This window comes from Aquila chrysaetos, chromosome 17 (assembly GCF_900496995.4).
Source record: "Aquila chrysaetos chrysaetos chromosome 17, bAquChr1.4, whole genome shotgun sequence".
NCBI classification, from domain to species: Eukaryota; Metazoa; Chordata; class Aves; order Accipitriformes; family Accipitridae; genus Aquila; species Aquila chrysaetos.
In genome coordinates this window covers 14,267,670-14,285,784 of record NC_044020.1, presented here as the reverse complement: position 1 = coordinate 14,285,784, position 18,115 = coordinate 14,267,670, and the positions used below count along the sequence as shown (strand labels likewise).

General features: G+C 40.0%; 1 protein-coding gene across 1 annotated transcript in view; it reads left to right on the top strand.

The window, feature by feature from the left end:
* MICAL3 (microtubule associated monooxygenase, calponin and LIM domain containing 3) overlaps positions 1-18,115 on the top strand; it is a 165,226-nt gene that overhangs the window by 36,180 nt on the left and 110,931 nt on the right.

Sequence of the window (18,115 nt, the reverse complement as noted above, 5' to 3'; positions counted from 1 at the left end):
TTCCTGTTCTCGCATTACTATAAATGTAGGAAAAGCATAACATTTGATTATTCTGAGATACACTTACAGAGTTCAGCATAGCTCACTTGCCAGTGATGGATAACAGAGCTTTCCCTCTGGAATCTCTAGTGCTATTCCGGTGTAATTATTGGTGACTGAAGTAGTCTAAGAAGAGTGTCCTTAAACTTAAAAAACTAGGAGCTGATTTTGGAAGGTTTCTCTGTCCCCATCCTAGAAACTATTCCCTGTACCATTCTTGGCAATCTGAAATGGAGAGATAGTACTGAAAGGAATTGCTCTTCTTTCTAGGAGGGTTTCGACTTCACTGCAGGATCTAAAAACAAAGAAAGAAAAAAAACAGCTGTGGCTTTCTCTGTTCATTCTGTTTGTGGCAGATTCAAGCCTCAAAACAACTAAAACTGTTGGTTACCTTATCTCAAAACTGAACTTCATATCATAATGATCAGTAAAGTATTACTAGGTATGCCAAGATATGTTTAACTCTTTGGATTAATTTTTTAGTGTTTTTGATAAAGTCTAAACAAATCAGCACTCCTTTTTGTTTCATTAAACAGTGGAGAGCTCAAAGAAGCATTGAAGTAATTAATTTATTTGAACTTAGCAATGGTAAGGAAGCAAGTTTTGAAATTAAGCACTTCTATTCCTTCTAAAATCTTAATGCCATATTCAAAGGTTGGTGGTTGAAATGGGCCTTGAAGAGTTGAATTTTAAGAATTGTAGAGCAGAAATGTGTTTAATAATTTGCAGAGCCCTGTTATGTCTCTTTGAGATGTGCTTTTTTTTTTTTTTTACTACTTGAGGGACCAGGTCACTAAAGAAAAAACTTCACATAAAATCTGGAATACTTGATAACTTCAGAATTGTAGATATGCAGATTTCTGTCTTTAAATGAGAACAAACTTGTTTTTAAAAATCAGGTCCCTTTAGTAGACCTGACTTTCCTTTTTATGCAACGGGAAGGATGGCTATATGTGTATCAAATGCAGAAGCAGCTCAGTGAACACTTCTATAAGCAGTAGCTGACCTCTTTAGCCTAAAGACTTGAATTGTTATGCCATAACACAAGTTTTGGCTAAAAATTGTTGCTTGGGATATTTTCTTCCAAGTTTCAGCATAAATTCATAAGTTTATGAACAAGTCTGCACAGTGACAATGTATGGTAATGTGGTAGCTGAATTTAGCCTAGCACCCCTACCTGGGCTGCCTGCTGTGAGAAGGGAGACACTGATCCTGTGCACTGATGACATTAGCAAAGGTTTCACTTTTTTAGTGCTTGTGGTACTCATGTCTAAACTAAGCCTTTTCTAAGTCTAGACTAAGGTTTTTCCCCTGTAAAAGGCTTAGTGCTGCTTTCCCTGGTTGCCAGAAGATTTGAGTGGAGATAGTTGTTTTCTAAGTACATACACACACAAATTATCTTTGTTTTTTTTAAAGCAAAAGGTTTTTTTAAGGTAGACCTCTAACTGGAGGACTTCAGTGTTGTGATGAGACTGCTGAAACAACCTGTGTGGAACAGCGTAAAGAAGTATGTTCTATCACCCAGCATCTGTTGCCTCAAATAACCATTGCCCAGGACTTGTTTGCCCGTTTGATCAGACTGGCCATTTACGTGGCTTGTGATTAGTTTCAAGCCAGTTAATGGAAGCAGTCTCGCTCAATCTTTCCTAGGCCTTACCCCTTTAAAGGTGGTGAGATGATTAACTTCACTTTTAGATTGCTGGCTGGAACATACTTCCAGCTTTGACCTGATAATCTTCTCAAATCCTGTTGCCAGACCCCCCTATTAGGGATGAAGAAAGGAAGAAGGACCCTGAGCATAAGTGGGCTGACCTGCTAGAGGTTCTCCAGCCCAACATGTGTGTGTGTAATAGAATTCCACTAAACAAGGCTTTTTTTCTAAATCAGCTGTTTGTAGGGTCAGTCTGCTCTCCGGGTTTCTTAACCTGTCTTCCCACATAAATGACCTTTTTTTTTTCTAGCAAAATCACTTGCTTTCCCAAGTACTTATAAGTAGCTACCACGAACTGATACTAGAAACAACTTCTCATCCCAGAGGTGAACTTTATTTTAATGAACAAGTTCTTCATATGTCAAAATTAAAATGACAACACTGCAAGAACTAAAGCTTCTTGATTGTACTAAAACTGAATCACGGGTCTTTGGATTCTACAGATATCCAGTGTTTTAAATTGTATTGACACACTGCAAGTCATCCAAAATGTGGTTTTGTAAAGGCAAAGGTAGATAATTTAATTTTAAAGTGAAACATTTTTGATTCCTCTCTGTACATCAGTATTAGCTTTCCTCATAGCCTTGTAACACTGACAGCACAGGATAAGAGAATAATCTCTGGCTTTGAGCTATCTATTTAAAACCTTGTGGTTTAGTTGCCAGCTGAATAGCGATTCCTTGTGGCCCCCCTGCCAGGAATTACACTCTACCCACGGTAAATATAGCATGTTTTTTGTTTCTGTTTTTTTTTTGGTTTGTTTTTTTTTTTTTTTTCTTTAGGTGTGAATATCCTTTTTGATGTCATTATGTACCTCTTTCATACTGCAGCTCATAAGAAACTCACATGGTCTGGGACAACATCTGGACCAACATGATACTTAATAATTTTTTTATATTCTTATCAATGCTTTTTTTCTGATTCTTCCAGAGCTTGTTTACTGCAAATTCAGATGTCACCAAACTTGAGCAGTAAGAACTATTTTCAAGGAGAGAGGAGGCAGTTTAGTTGAGCCCTTGGACTAGGTATTGCCTTTGTTTACAAAGTAGAGTGTGAAATAGGATTCACAGCTACAATCCCATCTACTAGAGAGTAGTTTCATGTGTTACTTTCATGGGTACACGAGCTTTCTTTTGTTTTAATGTTCCATGAGGCCTGGGAATAAACACTTTTTTGTTGTTGTTGTTAAGGTAAGCAGGAAATCTGAGGACCTTATGAGTTTTGTGAATATAGGGGAAAAAGTGACTTGCTGCTTCTGGCCCTCTTCACCTTTTAGGGTGATGTGTGCTGAAACTTGAGCATCTATCCTCTCTCGTATTGCTTGGTTACATAAAAATCAATCTGCCTGGAGCTTAAATATGCAGGTCTGCTGCAAGGGATATTGTGTTAGGTTTAAAGCGTCCCTTGTGACTCCATCCTTGGAGATACTCAAAACCTGACTGGGCACAGTCCTGAGTAACCTGTTCTAGCTGACTCTGCTTTGAGCAGTGGCATCAAACTAAGCAATTTCCAGAGGTCCTTTCCAACCTTAATTATTCTGTGATTCTGTGACTCACAATTTCTTAATTTGACCCACTTCTCAGATAAGAGTTTTGAATAGGGTAGATTGGTGCACTTCCCTAATCAACAGCCAAATCAACTTCCCTAACCAAGAAGAGAATAGGAAACATGGATGCATTTCCTCCAGAAATGATCCTACTACTTCTGCAGTCAAATATACTGATCAGAGGAAAGGTAAGGACATGGCAGGCCTCTAGTTTAATACTGTCAGGGTCAGCTTAGTACTGACTCATATTGTCAAATGTAGCCTAGTTGAGAGAGACTAGTTTTTCTTTTCATGCACATGTGCTGTTTTTCCATGAATGGTTTTTAACTTCTTGTGTTGAGTGAAGGAAGCCAGAAGAGGAGCAGGTTGGAAGTTTCTCTGTGCTAAATCCTGTCCATAGAAAAGACTGCTGAGAGAGTGAGCCATCCAGCCTGGACACTCCAGCCACAGAGTGTCTTTGCCTTTCTGTGAAAGGAAAGCTGATGTTGCTCACTTCATGTGGTCATTTGTCCCTGAAGCATGGTACGTCTGTGGAGATTACAGCCAAAACTTGTTGGGCTCATCTGAGGTAGGACTGAAATAGCTGTGAGCACAGGTTGGTATGTGATATTTAGTTATTAGGTGAAAAACAAACCCACCTTAGATAATGGATTGAGTTTGCAGATGTTTGCATCCACATTGCATTGCTGCAAGTAGCTGTTGTAGTGTTGTCAACTTCTTTCACAGGTTTCTCTACACTGCTTTAAATTCTTCCAGGGAAAACAGCATTTAATAGCAAGGTACCTATCTTGTTGGCCACTTTGATTAGGTGTTACCTTGCTATTAATTTACTTACATAAGCTGATGTTAATGTAACATGTGGTATAACTAATAAATAGCTCTGTGCTAAAATTTAACTGCCTTGTCCCCTGGGATGGTGCTACATGGGATTCTATTGCGTAGAAATGGACACACACAGGCAGTAAGTGCTACATTGAGTACATGGAGAAGTGTGTGGGTATCACTAGTGTTCTCTCCAGTGTGTATTGTGAGTTACTGAAATACGTTTATGTTGAGTAACGTTAGGGTTACACCCCGCAGTCTATACTAAGATGAGCTCTGAGACCCTCTATACAATACACCGGCAGCCTGTTTTCTCCAAAGGTAGCAAGTATAATGGGCATAGGGTCACTTGGAAGCACTTTAACAGGTAGCCAGCCAAACTACAGAAGGAACCACCTCTTGTATCCAGTGAACAATGCTGTATTATGGCTGTCAAGGGCATAGCTTCAAATTTCTTTACAGCTAGACACTGTAAACTTGCTTCTGTTTTGTTCTTTGTTTCTCTAAGATACTAACATGTCTCAATCTATGGCTGTTTATAAATGTGCCAGCAACTCTGGACTGAAGTAGTAGACATGTATAAATACTGAACTTTCTGTTAAACTTGAGACCCTACTAATCTGCTTAATGTCTGTATTACTGTCAGATCTGAGGAGTTAGCCAGGAGACTAATGGAAGTGGAGTGACCGTTATATAGCATATATGGAAAAGGGAAAAGCAAGCTCATTCAAGATCAGATTAGAGCGATGCCGAATCAGCTACACTGTTGGTGTATTTTAGGTATTTTTAAGAGCAATTCAAAGACACATGAAATTTTTCTTCTTTTGGGATAATGGACTCCTGGGTGTCGTGGTTTAACCCCAACCAGCAACTCAGCACCATGCAGCCATTCACTCACTCCCCACCCCGCAGTGGGATGGGGAGACAATCGGAAAAAAAGAAGTAAAACTCGTGGGTTGAGATAAGAACAGTTTAATGGAACAGAAAGGAAGAAACTAATAATGATAATAATAACAATAATAAAATTACAATAATAGTAATAAAAGGATTGGAATATACAAGTGATGCACAATGCAATTACTCACCAGCTGCTGACTGACGGCCAGTTAGTTCCCAAGCGGTGATTCCTCCCAGCCTCGCTCCCCCTAGTTTATATACTAGACATGACATCACATGGCATGGAATACCCCTTTGGCCAGTTTGGGTCAGCTGTCCTGGCTGTGTCCCCTCCAAACTTCTTGTGTCCCTCCAGCCTTCTTGCTGGCTGGGCATGAGAAGCTGAAAAATCCTTGACTTAGTCTAAACACTACTTAGCAACAATTGAAAACATCAGTGTGTTATCAACATTCTTCTCATACTGAACCCAAAACATAGCACTATACCAGCTACTAGGAAGAAAATTAACTCTATCTAGCTGAAACCAGGACACTGGGCAGTATAATACATGCTTGGAGCACTAGAACAGTACTTATGTCTTAAATTCTCTGATGTAATTTGGTGAGCTGATTATACCTGTATAGCTTGTTGTCATCTTACATTTCTTTATTAGCTGTGGGGACACAGATGTGACATAAATTGCCTGAAGCGTTTCTTTGCCTTGCATATCTTTGCCTTTGGGGAAAACAACATTCAGATTTTATTTTCCAAAATAAACAACATGCGGGAGTGTACCAGCAGTTTTTAGTATGCTGCTTCTGCACCCTGGTGCACTACCAAAAGCACAGTTTTCTTGAAATTGTATGAATCTCTTTCCCCTTTTTCCAAGCAACGATTCTGTTAACAGCACTGTTTCAGCCCTATGCACATAGGCAAAATTCTGGAAGTCTGTTGCTGCATTCAGCTTTCAAGGGTGTAATTCTTTAAAATAGAGGAAGAAGCGAAATTTCATCCATCCTGGCAAGGAAATGGGGTTTCAAATGACTAGGGTCACCTCCCTCGCACTTTTTCCCACCCTGTACAACACATGCATCAGTAAGAGGACAGGCGGTTACAGAAATGGCTACAGTATCAGCTACTTTGACAGAAAATTAATCTTTATGCAGTCAAAGGCCTTGAAAGCTGATAATTTTGCACAGCACTATGAACCTTCAATAAAGCTTTTTTGTTATGCATACATATTTGCAGTAATGGTTAAGATCACTTGATTCTGGCTTGGGATATTAATTGTGCATATGTTGTCATGTCTGCATATGTCCAGTAATATCAAAGCACTGGACTAGTTTGGAGGCAAATCCTAGGATGTGGTCTGTTCCTTTTCAGTCTCAGAAAACTGTATTCTATTAATAAACTAAGTCTTTAATTGCCTTGGGCTTTTCTTGTGGGAGAGTGCTCTAGAACCCTGTTTTTCTGGTTTCAAACATTGAGTTTGCAGTCCAAGAGCTAACACACATTTTTCTGCCACTATCAAAGGTGTTCTACCCTATTTATTATGTTGATAGCAATGGGTCAAGAAGTAGGGGAGACTGGAAGGACTGATCACAAGTTCTTTGTTAGTTTGACTAGCCTAACAGCCCATGGGAAGCTTCCACGTGAAGCTTTATCAGTCTCCTGACCAGTGGCATAAATATTGCACCCCTTTTCTGGGGAGGCTGCTGCATCCAAATATATTTTTCTTTCACAATTTGATCAGATGGATTTCTGATAGCCCTGGCATTCTGTTTCATCCTACTTCTGTTGCTCTAGTGCTTGAGGTCACTAAGTTTCCCATGTATGATATTTTGATTCAGTACTAGGAAGCACAATATTCTGAAGCCTCTACTGTACCCAAAAGAACCTTGCTCAGATGTGTATACAAGACACTTCTCCACTGATGAATGCACTGTGAAGCAGTTAGCTCTATACAGGGCATGCTTGCATCATGTGTATGTGAAAGGCTACTTGTAGCTGGTGCTGTTCAGTTGTGAAAATGAGCGAGGCTTGGATTTGGGATGAGTACTCCACTTCAGAGCATCTTCCTTTGGAACAGATAGTACCAAATTGTGTTTAAAAGGGGAAGGAACTAGTTTTGGGTGGGAAAGGTTACTGTTCCAGTTCTTTAAGGATGAGGGGGATGATGCTACCTACTCCTTTGAGACTAACTTGATCTTTACACTGATTATTCTGTAGAAAGAACTAGAATTTATGGGATACAAATGAAATTAAATTCAATAGTATAAAACCAAGAATGAGAGAGTCTGGTGTCCTTCCACTTGGAAATGACTGAGAAAGGAGAATTAGTGATCCCTGTGATCAATGAGTACATTGAAATGTATACTTGAACTGCATTGTAGTTGTGGAAGAGGCTAAAGCAATCCCAGAAGCGTCAGGAGAGGGGCATACCCTGCAGTATGCACCCAACAATATGCAGTTCTCCTTGGAAGGCCTAGGAAAAGAGAGCCTATCTTAGACTAGGAGAGCTTGATTTAACCCGAGTATAATGAAGATCAAGATAGGATGTAGCACCTGTCTATAAATATATGTAGGAAGGGAGGGAAAGCCAACGTGTAGGTTCGGTATCATCACAGGAACAAGGAGGTATAAACTTGGCCTGGAAATCAAAAGAAAGCTATTGATCATAAAAACAACTGGGTTCAGGAAGAAACTTTCTGAAAAGAAACAGGGATGGGACAAAAAGCATTACTAATCTCAGTTGCCACAGCATGATATGGCTCAGGAAATTGCCCTTTTCTGTCAGCCTCAGATCCTTCTGTCTGCCTTTTGGTCTTCCAAATGAGTGTTCCCCAGTTTATCCCCTATAGTTACAGAACATAATTCAGTAGTTACCGTAGAGGGTGCATGCCCAGTTGGTGGTGTCAGCCAGGGAAGGGAAATAAGCCATATCGCTTTCAGAATGGCAATGCCCTTAAAAACATGCTTTAACTTTTGGTCAGCCCTGAATTGGTCAGACAGTTGGACTAGATGATCGTTGTAGGTCCCTTTCAACTGAAATATTCTGTTCTAGTAAACCAGGTAAGTTACATAAATGAAAAGGTAAAAGCAAACATTACTTTTTCATTGTGGCCGCTCCTAGTATTTGAAGATCCAATTGCCAAAGAGTTTTCTAGTCTACCCCATGGAATAGGAAATTTTTCATTACAGTTAGCCAGATCTCTCAGGTCCATGGAGAAAAGGCTGCCTGTGATAATTTCTGGGGTATACGTATGGGGAAGGACAGGGGAATGGAGAGAGAATGCATATGGGTTTCACTGGTGGCTTCCAATGTAATCAGGAACAAATTGTTTACATTTCTCAGTCTTCAAATTGGAGAAAACCAAGCCTTCTTAATAGCAGCATATGCTTCTGTTAGCATAAACTAATGGTAAATATATGACTACTAAATTGTTTAATACCAGTGAGCAACTGGAGGGAGGGTGTTTTCCAGATGTTGAAGGCCCCAGGTTGTTTTCTTTGGAGAGGAACTTAGAGTTAACCCTGTCGTCTGCTGCGCAGGAGCACTGTATAGATTTCCAGGAAAGTGTCTACTGTCAAGCTATGGTTCTGCCATCACTGTTGGTCATCTCCAGTTTACAGAGCTGTGCTGTGCTGCCAGTCCATTTTGGCTGACGGACCCTGAAAGCAGCAGTTGAATGAAGTTGAAGAAAGTATTTCTTATTTTCAGTATTTTTCTTCTTAAAGAGAGGTTGTCAGTCTGATTCTGAAGTTATTTCCTGCCTTCAGATAAGCTAGCAGCAGCCTGTTGCTATTATCACTGAGAAAGTCACAAGTTACCTTTAGACTTTCTTGCCCCTTCGTGCTGCTTAAAAGCATTTGAAAAAGGGACATTCTGTCTAGTGCTCAAATACCTGATGGAGGATGGCGTTATGAAATAAGGGTTTATGGAAATTATTTAGTTTGAGCCCAGGGTCCAGAACTGAATCATCCGCCAGCGGAAATCCTGGAATGCCCTATGAAACAAATTCCAGCCTGCAAGCAGCATAGTGGTAAAGCAGTGCATCAGGGTTGTTGAACCACGCTGGCCAGAAGTTGTTTCACAGTGCGGTAGTTCTTCATGACCACTGAGAGCTTTACCTATTAAAGAGGTGTATGTAGATGTCTTTCACAAAAGCTCCCTTGGTGGGGGCTCTCAGACCTGCATAAATTGAAGGGGGTGCTCGTGCCCTCTCACGGAGTAACTCTCTCTGCTAGATAGCTGGGAGGTTCAGCTAAGGGTATCTCAGGTCCCCAGATATCCTTGCAGAGGAATAGCCTTTATCCAAAGGAGGATGGAATTAAAAAGACTAGACAGAAAAGTCCTTGAGGATGAAAGGTAAAGAGAGAAGCTTTTATGTGTGCTCACTGCTAGGAACAAATTCTGCTGAATGGCATCCTTACACTTAGATTGGATTAAATCTCTGACTAATTCATACCAAGTCTTTTCATGTCCCCACCAGTGCAGCTGTATTTGAGCAGACTAGTAATGTCTGCCTCTGGAAGTGATGACTGCCATCTTATTTCAGAAAATGCTTGCCAAAGCCTCGGGGAGAGGAGAGTAAATCAGAAAACTGCCTCCACCTCTTTCCTCTGTAACTGATTTCCTAACAGATCTTCATTTGCTTGAGGCATTGAGCTTGGCATGGTCTTTGCTGAGAGAGGCATCTCGTATACATTTGGTAGCTGGAGGGGAATCTCTATCTGGCCAATTGAAACTGTTTCAGCATTTACTGAGAGTCAAATGTCCAGCCAAGTGAGGAACATACTGCCTGGTTACTATTTTTAAGCTATGTAACAGTATGTGCAAATGATATTAACTTATGTCCAGAGTTGAAAGTTTCATGTTACAAGTTTTGGTTTGCCATACTTTTCCTATAATCTGGATTACCTTTCGAGATTTTGGTATATTTTGTAGCATGAGAAAATACAACTTCTTTATTCTACCTGTTTGTCATAACTTAGCCAAAATGTTAAACAGGTTATTTGCTTACAATATATTCCTGTCTCCTGATAAAAGCTTTCCTTCTACCGATGAGGAAAACGAATGATGGGAAGCATTAGACACACAGGATTGTGTAATAGAGATGAATTTTCATTAAGCTGCTAGATTTGATCAGTTGTCATTTGACAGTCTTACAGTGAAGTTTGTCAGTTGCTAAGGGTTGGATTTTGCTTTGCTTTTTTCAATTATTATTGTTACTAAAGATCGCAGAGCATAACAGAGTGCAAAGGGTGGGTATTCTTGTCTTTAGAAGAGGAAAGATTTACATGAGTAAATTTATCGAGGGTTAGTACTAAACTTAAAATACTGTAAAATTAAGAACTCCAAGATGTAAGTACAGTAAGAGAGTGCTTTGAGGAAAGGCTAGGATACAGATGATTTTTTTTTTTTTTTTTTTTTTTTTCCCCCCTCTGAGGATAAAAACATGTCTACAGGAACTTAGCCTGGGACACGTTATAGAAGAGGTTTGTGGGACCTGTGGAATAGACCTCAATTAAATGATCTAATTTATGAAATAAAAGTTATAGGATTATTGTGTGTGTTTTTTCTTCCTGTGATCTAATGAATTGGGATTTAGCATTGTGTCCATTGAACTTGTTCAGTATGTTTTCTGTTATCTAGAAGCCCCATGCCTTAAGAATCTAGACAAATAAGTTCTACCATGAAAACAAGGTGTAGCTCCATACTGAATCTGCCAGTCGTTCCAAAAAATGAAAATTCAAAACATGATGGAAACCAGTCTCTGGTTCACTTCAAATTCTGCTTTGTGTCCTGTTCAAACTCTGTTCAGTCAGTAGTGGTTTTGCTGAAGTGTGTAATTCTCTGCCTTTGCAAAATGAAATGAAATTGCTTAATTTTATATTATGGTCTAATCTAGTGACTGATATAGGAGGACAGTACAGGCCTGTGGTGGTCTGTGGAGCATCAAGGAACAGCCTGCTGCATCTACCCTAGATTGAGTTCCTTGCCATTGCCATTTCTGATTTTAGACATTTAGAGACACTACACAGCACACATTTTCATGCACAACTTTTAAGGAGAAAGGAAGGCTAGGTGTCGTGCTTTGAGCTACATGAGTAGGGTACACCAATCAGTGGTTATGAAGACACTGGGATTTTCTTTGGCAGCAGTGAAGCTTGAGGGAGTCGGCCTGCTGGTGGAGCTTGGGGTGTTGGCCATGCATGGGTTGGGGGCAGTGGCAGATTGGGGCATAGGACAGCTGGGATACTGAATATATTAACAGTGACAAGTGAAGGCATGTGGCAGGTAGTGAGTAAGGTGCTGGTTCTCATCTGCAGATGAATCCTGGAGATGATGTTCCTGGTTGGACCTTTCTAGTTAAGGGAAAAGAGGTGGCAGTTCTGGAGGTCTGGGTTTAAGGTCCAATTTCTTAGGTGTTTTTTGAGCTCTGCATGTATATTTTACCTGGTAATTATAAAGGCTAAGGTTGTACCCACAGGTCATAGTACGGTCCCAGCCCTTCCTGGACTTTTCCTAGAATAAAGCTTGGAATTCATTTTGGTTTTGAAGTTCAACAGCCTCTAAATGAAGTGGTTTGTGGGTTGGAGAAATCTTTACGGTTCTTTTATTCAAATGTCTGTTTACGTTGGTTTCTTGGCTCCCAAGAGAGTCTTGTAAGATCTACATTAAGAAAAAAAAAAAAATCCCCAAATTTTTAAGTCCGTCTGCTTTCTATATTCAGTCTTCCTAGACAGAAACAGGATATACATCCATTAAATAATGTTTGAACTGCTCTGTGCAGTGTACTCAATTTCTGATGCCATAGCTAGTTGAGTGTGTATGGAGAGTGGGATTATGAATCTTTTAATACAGTTTTCTAACTACCTTCTCTTCTTCTACCACTTCCTTTTGAGGAAGTGCCTGCCTCTTTTCCACACCCATAACAGCTGAGAGTTGGAAGAAGCACAAATAAAACTTGCTTTCCCGTGTATTTTTAATGTCTGTAACTGGAATAATTGTTCTTTGTTTTGTGAGAGTCTGGTATTTACCAATCCACTGAGGACTGAGCCTTGGAGTTAAAAGTCCACGCAGCCATCTGCCTTGATTAGAATAAATGCTGGCACAAATGACCAGTCTTTTGAGTTTGCTTCTGAGGTGCTAAGATGTTTCTCTTGATGACCCAAATGAAGGTGGCTTTGGTAAGTTCAGCCTAGTTTGGACCCCGTGGTTCTATGTGACTAGTAATCTTTGACCTGTGTGAGGCAGAATTAGGTAATAAAAGGGAGAACTGAAGCACCTAAGTGGAGATGAGTGCATGTAATACAAGGCAAGCACATACTACATTAGATGCTAGACCTTTTCATTTTTCAGATTTCATAAACAATTTTACATGCTCTTTAAAGAATTGTAATTTTTTTCCTTTTGTCACTTGCAGATGATATGGTTGTATCCCTGTTGATTATCTTTCCTGCATTAACTTTTGTGATCGTTGCAGTCTGTTTTGGTACCAGGTTCTGACAGAAGCCTTCACCTACATAAATTTTAAAAAAATGTGTTTATGTGAGTTTTGCTAGAGAATTTATTTTATAAGATTTTTTTTTTTTTCCCCCTTTAATATAAATATAGGCTCTCTATTTTCTCACTGTTGTGGAATGGCTTGGGGTGATCAGAATGCTGGCAGAACCTGAAGGCCTCAGAGGACTTGGTTCACTGGGCTGTAGAGGTTGTAATAGTGTGTTTGTAGCCTCCACTCTTCATTCTGCTCAAAATTTCTAATTGATTCAGAACAATGTTCTTATTCTCTAATGTTCAGTAAAGCTTTTCTGAAAAGCTCCTTTTCTTGTGGCATAGCATGTTGGCTCAGAAAGATGAATCAATCCACGTCCTGTATGATGTCAAAAGCTGGTATGCCTTACTGTGCTAAGGCAACTGATTTGTTTTATCCCCATTTGAAGTCATGGAAATAAAGTTTTGTGACAGTGTCATTGCATTTATTTCTTAGACGCCTTTTCTTTTGTACAGGAGCTTTGCTCCGGTTATTGGATAGTGTTGGAAGAACTCTGAGGAAGTCGAACTTGTAAAACGGTGGGAGCTAACTTTAGGATGGGTTTCTATATTGAAATTTAACACCAGGAACAGCTTCAAAGCACTTCAAATGAGGGAATGACATTCAACCTTCTTGCCCTGTTAAGTGGTGGAGTGAGAAGCCTCCGTGTGCTTCAGCCTGCTAGTGAAGTCACCTTCACCTAGTGTGAAGTGATTGTACACTTACCTTAAAAGTGGGATATGTGTTGCTCATCAGAAAATACCCACCATCTGACTGCCTACAGGTGTGGTGTATGGTCTTTATGGGAAACGCTTGTAGACTGAGGGCTCCCTGTATTGAACCAGCCAGATTTGTGTTTTGAGGACTTGTGTTTTCTCAGGAGGTTTTGTGGGAGATACATGGATTTCACCACCTAGATAATAAATGGAGCCTTTGCTGTCAAATATCATTGGGTTTTGGGAGGCCTGTAAGGGGAAGCGTTGCTCATGTGACTTGCTGCGTTAATGACCACGCTCCAAAAAGTTTGTCATGAGATTCTAGTGGGATGTAGTACTTTTTACCATTGGAATAAAAGCACATTTACTTCTTTGAGAAATAAATTTTCTTTTGCTGTGCTTGTAGGCTACCATGTGGTTCTTTACAGCACAGTGACAGTTCCAAGATGTAAAGAATGTCCTCAGCTTCCCAAACACACAGCTGATGAGTTGGTGCTAGGTGAGAAGGGATCACTGCATTGGTTACTAGTCACCCAATGTGAAGATTTGTACTCTGAGGAATCTCCCTAGTATGTGGCTGTGTCAGGCATTGAAGCTAGTAGCTCTTCTTGAAGCTTGTCTTACAATATGACAGCTATGCAGATGGCCTACTATTCCCTTATCATCTTATAAGGGGGCAACTACTTCTTCCTTGGTATAATTTCCTTTTTTTCATCCAAAGCAGAGAGATGATCTGTTTCTTGGTCTCTATTTATGTTGGTGTTCATTCAGTGTAGGGACCGCTGTGATCAAAGGGTTGTATATGACAGAGCAGCAGAATAGTATGTTTGTTGAATTCATATGGATAAAAGGTTTTATTTTGTAGGTCTAATTTTTTCAGTACTCAAGTTGTGGCACTTAAGAAATGGTTAGTTATAAACAACATACACATTTTTCTTCAGTACCTTGATAAGAGTTTGGAAACCAAAATGTTATCTGTAACTGCTTCTGTATTTGTATGTTTCCATGTTCTTGGATATAATTTGCATTTCTTTTCAGATCATTACTGGATTGAGTTTTTCTTGATGTGAGAATTCTATTAACTATTTGTAAATGTGCTTTGATCTTCTCCTTAAGAATGGGTTCTTGTATTTGCAACCAAGTTCATATTTGGTCTCTCTTTCTCCCACTTTTGTCCTAGCTTAGGAGGGAGGGTAGACAGGAAAGAGGGGGGGGGGCCCAAAAGACTCACTCCCATATGGTGGGCAGAAGCCCAGCAAATCAGGTTTGATAAGTGTATTAAAACACAAACATCTTTTTGCCAGCATATTGGTTTGAGTGTTGAATTTTATGAACGGGAGCAGATCTAAACACCATCTTAAAACATACTGTGGACAGCGCTGACCTTCCTTTTTTCCATCTGGTATAAAAGGGAAGCTGCAAACAATGGCAACCACGCCTTTGTCCTCCTGCTTTCCCATTCTTTGTCTGCATAATATGGAGCCAAAATAATTGCCAGTTTTGGCTTTAGCTTTTCTTGTCAAAATTGTCCTCTTTTTGCCATCTGTTCCACAGTCTTACTGCTGCCCTAAAGCTGCACTTTTTGATACCCGTGATCGGTTAGTCATGAACATATTGTAGCAAAGTCCTTTTCTTTAGCTTTAGGTAAAAGTAAAATAAATCAAATCCTGGAAATGAAAACCGAGCTTTTTCATTTGTTGGAATAAAGACTTTTTTTTAGTGTGGTTTCCTAAAGAAGGGAGGCTTACGGGATTGAGCTGTTTGTCCATCTGCTTTTCAGTTCATCCTTAATAACTTTTGAACAATTTCATCCAGATTTGACAGGGAGTAAAAGTCTCAAAGGTAATTGGTTTCCTACAAGAAAACTGGACGCTGGGTGGAGGAGGGAGACAAAAATAGGTGTCCCCACTGTCTGCAGCATAAGCTTAACAATAATCTGTGCTTAGGCTTTTGCTAGCCAAGTTGCAAGTGTGTACTGGCTGCCTAGGTACTGCAGTAATCTCAGAGTTCCCAGAGCATGTTACTGAGTCTTGCTTAGGCAGAAGCTGGGGGGCCATGAAAGGGAGACAGGGGCATAGGGAATGTTGCTGGGGAACTGGAAATTTTAGGGAAAGGATGAAATTAATGGAAATTGGGGCTATTGGAGCTATCAGTAGTTTTATGATTGATGAACTAACTTGCTTTCAGATTCCATACGGTACTAGTGCAGTTCGTTGATCTCTGACTTCTTAGAGATTTAGCTGTTAAGGGTACATCTGTTGTGTTTGCCTGGCTGTGAAATAACCAAAATGTAAAAAAGCATTTACATTGTGCTCAGAGAAACTTGGCATTCTGAAGTGGAGCTGGGCAGTTACTTTGGCAAATGTTTTATTCACTCAAAATGCTGTTTTAAGCTAGACAGAACAAGCTGTGAATTTAGATGGAATTAACTCAATAGTTTCTGCGGGGAAAAAAATGGATAACAATGCTGGAAAATACGTTCCGATAGTATTTTATTTTTCCAGGCTCAAGTCATTAGTTGAATGACCACTTTCAACAAAATCAGGATGGAAAATGTAGGGGGGGGGTGGCACCTATAATGGGGGTTTATTTGCCTGGAATGTAGGAGCCCTGCATTTGCAACACTTTCTGCAGGAACTTGAATTTGTACAACCAAATTCATTATGTGTATCACTTGCAAAATCTCTTCCTATCACTTGCATTTGACCGAAGTAGGGCACTGGACTTTTCTTTCTTGTATATGCATTTGTATTCCTGCATCCGTGGTGACTGTGGGAAGGAACCACCACCTGGAATTATTCATTGCCTGTGTCTCTGTCTTTCATTGGTTTCTTTTGTCCTGGGCAAGCACTGGAGATCCTGAGCGTACTTGCAGTCATGAGTCAGTGACAACCTCATGCTATTATTGTAAATAGCAACATGAACACTGTTCTTGCATGCGTTTTTTCATGGGCTTTGTCTTCCTCTCCCAAAAATCCAGCCAAGGAATTTACAGAGCTTCTGAGTCAGCAATCAGCTGCCTCGAGACAAAACATGCAGGGTACTGCACACTTGCAGAATAGCCAACAAGGCATGCAAATACCCTGGAAACCTGGCAAATAATTCTTGCCTGCCCTTGCTTTCCTCCTGTAATTTCCATGTTCTCTGATGTGTTGCTCACGGGTTCCAGGTGCTTTGGGTGTTTACATCAAGAATGCAGAGTCCTGGGGAGTGACTTATTGCATTGACTGAAGCCTCTGTATTTGACCTGTGGGCATAACTGACTTCACAGCCTGCATGAAATGGGATGTTGGCAGAACTGCTATATTAATGTGCCGCTCAGGCTGTGCTGCGTAAAATGACCTGCTTTTGCAAGTTTGTCTCCTGGCTTGGCAAACGTTGAACACAAAGCTGTAAGTTCCTATAATGAAAGTAGGTTGGATTTTTAACTTTGGGATCTCTCTGAGCAGTGCAGAACCAATGCCGCTTTGCTCCTTTGGTGAAAAAGTACAATAGAAGCAAGAGTAAGAAGTAAAACCTATGTTGTCCTTACATCTGGATATATCAGTAATGGACTGCGGACTAACAGACTTAAATTGCCACTCAACTTAGGTCATATAACTTCTATTGCTTTTTCTTACGAAGTATCAGTCACCTGAAGTGCTGGTGTAAAGTGAGTGTTTGGATGGTAGAGTGGGGTGCAAGAGGTGGCGGAAACGTAACACAAAATAGTATTCCACTTGTGATGTGCTGATTAATGAGGCATATGACCTTAGAACATAGGTATTTTATTGTGTCTGTATTACACAAACACACTGAAATTACTCCTTCAGTATAAGAGGTGATTTGTTGGAGCTCTTTGTAACATTCTTCTTGAGAACAGAAGAGGAGACACAAGCTTAAAGCACAGTGTCTTGGACCTCTGCAGTAGTGCAGTGGTTACCCTGAGGTGCAAGCCTGGAGCACATTTCCAGCTTCACAGCAGTGAAGTTAAGATTAAAAATAAGGAAAGCAGTTATTCCATGCTGCTTAGTAACAAGTACTGATATGGACATGGCATCACTATCAGCCAGTTAGAAAAACAGCTTCATGTGTCCTGAGTCCTCTAAGGCATTTGTCCTAATAAAGTCAGAATCACATTCTCCAGTATAACCTATTGTTGTACTATGGCTTCTGTAGGAAATTTTATTTTTATTTTTAATAACAGTTTGTGGCTGTATGTGAAGGTTTCCAGGTCTCCTTTGCTATTTCTAAACATAAGCAATAAATACCATGTTAGGGTGAAATGCAGGAGTGCCCAAATAAACTGCTGCAGAGCTGTCATATGGGAGGGGAAGAGACATGAGCTGTAATGTTTGACTTGGCTTCCTGTCTACTGGAAGCAGGAAAAGAGCTGGTGAGAATCTAAAAAGTTTTATCCAAGTCCACATATTTCCTTTCTTACCTTAATACCCTTTGCAAAAAAAACAAAGGACAAAAAACACCTCCGAAATGCTTTCACTTCCGTAGTTCCTGCATATGTTCCCATGCTGCCCTCCTATCTGAAGACAAACAGAACTATTCTTTCTTAGAGAGCAGAGTAATCTATTATATGTATGTACTTAGTATTATGTATAAAAGGAAGAAAGAGATTTATTATATATAAAAGGAAGAGAGAGAGGGAGAGAAAATACTTACTCTTTAAACAAAATCTGCTATTTGTGATCCAAACAATTAATTCTGTAGGTCTGCAGGCTGCTTCTGAGGGATCCCAGAAAAGCAATTAAGAGTAGCAGACCTCCTGTTAGCATATTTAATCTGCTGAGGACCCCAACTACCACCTAAAATTTTGTACGGACCTGCATATCAAAAGGAGTTGAAAACCACAGAATAGAGGAACTACTAT